Source organism: Carassius carassius, chromosome 31 (genome assembly GCF_963082965.1).
Source record: "Carassius carassius chromosome 31, fCarCar2.1, whole genome shotgun sequence".
Classification (NCBI taxonomy): Eukaryota; Metazoa; Chordata; class Actinopteri; order Cypriniformes; family Cyprinidae; genus Carassius; species Carassius carassius.
In genome coordinates this window covers 30,844,488-30,849,487 of record NC_081785.1, presented here as the reverse complement: position 1 = coordinate 30,849,487, position 5,000 = coordinate 30,844,488, and the positions used below count along the sequence as shown (strand labels likewise).

The 5,000-nt window shown below is 36.1% G+C and overlaps 1 protein-coding gene across 1 annotated transcript in view; it reads left to right on the top strand.

Moving 5' to 3' along the window:
- LOC132111963 (putative E3 ubiquitin-protein ligase UBR7) overlaps positions 1-5,000 on the top strand; it is a 361,771-nt gene that overhangs the window by 759 nt on the left and 356,012 nt on the right. The window lies entirely within an intron of this gene.

Sequence of the window (5,000 nt, the reverse complement as noted above, 5' to 3'; positions counted from 1 at the left end):
GATGAGTCCTGAAGGGATCGTTCGCTCCAGACCTGATCGTTCTGTCTTCATCTACTCACCTGCATGACTCACTTTCTTCAGTCGAACACTAAAGCAGATGTCTTGAAGTTTCGAAAAACACTGAGACGTTCCTCAGAATATCTTCATACCGGGCTGAAGGACACAAGGGAGTGAATGATGACAGACGCCGTGTGTTCATTCATCTGCAGGATCAGATTCAGTCTGAGTCACACGATGCTTTCAGAGTTTACACTTATCTGCTTCTACATGAAATAAACTGTAGCAGGAATGAACACATGAATGAATGAACAAACAAACGAGTTAGTGAATGTATGAATGATTGAAAGAATGGATGAATGAACAAATGAATGAATGATTGAAAGAACGAATGAGCAAATGAATGAACACACAAATGCACAAATTAACTAACAACTGAAACCAAGCCAACGTTGGTAAAGAAGACATCCCAGCAGTGGAGCGCTGAGGAGGAAGTGTTCAGGACTCAATCATGACATTACCCATCAATCCCTGCATGCTCTGGATTATTAGATATATGAACTGATTTGAGTCATCTCAGCATTAACTGAGCCGTTATGGTGACAGACTCTTGTATATGCATTATATTGTTTAGTCATATTATAATGTCAACAAGAGACTATAAATACACGTATATGAATGGCATCTGTGGGTCATTACAGATTCACTGATGCTCAGTCGTTCTCATTCACTTCTCTTAATGTCAGAGAGACATTTATCAGTCTGAGGGTGTGTGCATTCAGACTCCCACGGCAGGGGCGTGTCCTCCTCCTCCACCCGCTGTGATTGGCAGATGACAGTGATGGAGTGAATGTCAGTGAGTCAGTGTGTGATGGGCGTTTGAGCGATTCATTGTGTTCCTCTGCCAGATTTAGACTCAGGACCTTTCCCTTCCAGCCGCAGGAGGTGAGGTTGAACGAATCAATTATTTAAAAATGACTAAATAAATGAACAAATGAATGCATTAATCAAAATCTAAGTAAAGAAATAAATGATCAAACAACTAAATAAATTAACAAACGTACAAAAGTAAATAATAAACATATTAAACAAATGAACAAATTAATGAATAAATAAATATAAAAGCTATCTAAAGACTAAGTGAACATCAATTATGTAATGAATGAATGTGTAAATAAATGAACAAATTTGTAAATAAATAAAATGAACAAAAACAAAAGAATGACTACAACGAACAAAGGAATATCAGTTAATCAGTTAATAAAGAGGTAAAAATGACTAAATTAATATGCAAATGACAAATGGATGAATGAATAAGTAAACAATAAATTCATTAAACAAATGACTCAACAAATGAACAAGTGAATGAATTAATGAATAAATGAACAGAATAATTAAAGTAAATAAATAAATGAAAAACAAATGACTGAATAAATAAATTAACAAACAAATAACTGAATGAATAAAAAATAAACACATTAATTTTTTTTATAAATAAACAATGTATGAATAAATACATAAAACATGACAAAATGAATGAATTAATAAATTAATGAATTAATAAGTAAACACTACATTAAACAAATGACAAATTAAATAATCAAGTGAATAAATTAATGAATAAATGAATAACTAAAACAAACAGCTGAATGAATGAATGAATGAATGAACGAATAAGTAAATAATAAATACATTAATCAAATGCCTAAATAAATGAAATATATGAATGAATAAATAAATAAATGAACAAAACATGACTGAATGAATTAATTAATGACTGACTGAATGAATGAATAAATGAATGAATAAAGTTATTAATTAATTAATGATTGACTGAATGACTGATTGAATGATTGAATGACTGAATTAATTAATCAATGATTGATTGAATGAATGAATGAATGAATGAATGAATGAATGATTGATTGAATGAATGAATGAATGAATGAATGGATGAATGAATGAATGAATGAATGAATGATTGAATGAATGAATGAATGAATGGATGGATGAATGATTGATTGATTGATTGATTGAATGAATGAATGAATGAATGAATGAATGAATGGATGAATGGATGAATGAATGAATGAATGGATGAATGATTGATTGAATGAATGAATGAATGAATGGATGAATGGATGAATGGATGGATGAATGAATGAATGAATGAATGAATGATTGATTGAATGAATGAATGAATGATTGATTGAATGAATGAATGGATGAATGGATGAATGAATGATTGATTGATTGAATGAATGAATGAATGAATGGATGGATGAATGGATGAATGAATGAATGAATGAATGAATGATTGAATGAATGAATGAATGGATGAATGAATGAATGAGGATGTTGAAAGGGTTGGAGGACACAGGAATGTGTGAATCTCAGAGGAGCTCAAACTCAAACTCGGAGACAAGAATCACGCGACATGCGTTGGCGAGGAGCTTCATACGCATCCATACGTGATTGTGTGGGAAGCTCTTCTGCTCCAGTATTTCAGAAGAAAACTGACTCACCTAAACATAGGATCCGTTTCTGTGTTTACAGCTGTAATTAAAGGCTATAATAATCAGCTTCATGAACTTTGGCTCAGATGCACGTCTAAATAAAGGCATTAGATGTGTCTCTGGTCTCAGTGTAATGAGCGGGTTTAGTTCAGGCCACTCTGTCGTTCTCTATTATAGCATCAGTTCCTCCTTTGCCAAGATGCACACGGGGCGTCTGTCCACCCACTGCACTATTCACAGCTCATGGGACGAGTTCTGCTAAAAATACTGCACTGTAATTGTGTTAGAGATGAGAACAGGGCTTCATGACCTTCTCGTGTGACACTGACCTCCAGCGAGAACACAACTCAGATCCAGATTCACTCACAGATGACGAACAACTGCTGGTTATTCATTTCTGCTTCAGCTTGAATCACACTATTAGTAAAATAATGGCTGACCACAGCAATCTTTATTGCATTGTATGTCAGTGGGGACATGAGGTTATGAGTGCTTTGGTAATCATAGTGTATTGTGTTATTGTATTTTGAAAATTTAGTGTTGGAGTTTGGGAATGTGTGGTTTTTAGCATGAAATTACCTGTTTTGAGAAGTGTGTGCTGTTGCTGTGTTGGTAATAAAATAATAATAAAAAAGGAAATGTGACTTGACTGTATTTGAGTGACGAACATTTGCAGATTCATTTCCATTACATTCATTCAGTCCGCAGATGTTTTCTCACTAACCCTAATATAAAAGCATTATAAAAGTTAAAAAAAAAAAAACTAATTAACTAAATCAATTATAGAAAGTTTAATTGAACATCTTGCGTTCCGAATACGTCAGTTTCATTGAGTCAATTCAAAAGAACAGCGGTTTACCGAACAATCAAACTTATCTTAGTCAATTAATGTCCTTATGTAATGCACCAATGCTAAAAATATAACTTTTTTAATTAAATGCGACCACATAAACACAAGCTCCAGTCTTCAGCACAAGGAAACAGCAACCAAACTTAGAGTTAAACAACTCTTCAACTTTTACTCTTCATGTCCATGCTGGGAGCTACAAACCCAGCGTCCAGATTTAGTTTACGCAACACAAACTATTCATGTAATCACACAAACTAAACACATTTGTTGTGCACAATCAGACAAAGCTGCTGCTGCAGTCAAACCCAGTGAGAGGGAGCTGCTGAAGAACTGTGCTGCTTCAGATCATGTTATTGAAGTAAATGGAACGAACAGCAGAAAACACACACACACACCGTCACAGCAGCTGTTTGTGTGAAAGAGCCGTTTTCAATCCGTCTTGAGTTCCTCTCCCAGAAACTCAGACAACAATCAGAGGAGAGAAAGATAGACGAGCTGATAATGAACCCTAAACATCATCTGAACATCAGAGATGAGTAAAACCGAACACCTCTGGAGCTGCTGTATTTCAAGCCCTGCACTTCATACATATACACATACATATCACTGTCTCCTCTGCAGTGAGTGGGTGCCATCAGAATGAGAGTTCAAACAGCTGATAAAAACATCACAATAATCCACAAGTAATCCAGTCCATCAGTGAACATCTGGAGAAGACAAATTCTGAAACACATCCAGCATTAAGATGATTTTAACTCAAACACATAGAGTCTATAATCCATAATAACACTTCCTCCAGTGAAAAAGTACATCTCCTGTTGTCTCTCACATCAGAATCCAGACACATATTTGTTTAGAGCTGTTTAAACGCTGCTTGATCTGTGCAGATTTCTCTCCTGATTCAGACCAGAACACTTTTCACTGGAGGAAGTGTTATTATGGATTATAGACTCTATGTGTTTGAGTTAAAATCATCTTAATGCTGGATGTGTTTCAGTTTTTGACTTCTCCAGATGTTCACTGATGGACTGGAGTGCTGTGGATTATTGTGATGTTTTTATCAGACTCTCATTCTGACGGCACCCATTCACTGCAGAGCATCCATTGATGAGACACTGATGCAATGTCCGAGGGTGAACATTTGTTTTCATGAACTATTGCTTTCATATTGTTTGCAGTCGTTGTGTGCAGTGATGAGAGAAGAAACTCTTTCTGTCCTTCAGAATCTTCAACAAACATCTGCAGACCCACAAACACTGACACACTTCATCCTGAAAACCTCCTGCAGCATCATCATCCTCGTCTTCATCTGAGCTGGCTGGATAAAAGCATCTGCTAAATGAATCAATATCTGCTGCATATGAACACATCTCACCTGCTCTACATGTAAAGCGCTCTTCAAATCAGCCGTCTCATATTTACATCTCCACAGAGAGAGAGAGAGAGACGGAGGAATACAGAGTGTCTGTCTCGTTCACAGGAAACCCATAGCAGGCTGTTGCCATGGGGACAGATGTCTGTCTGCTCTGACTGGTGCCACAGCTCAAACTCTCTCTCTCTCTGTGTGTGTGTGTGTGTGTCTGTGACTCACTCACTCTCTCACTCACTCACTCACTCACTCACTCACTCACTCTCTC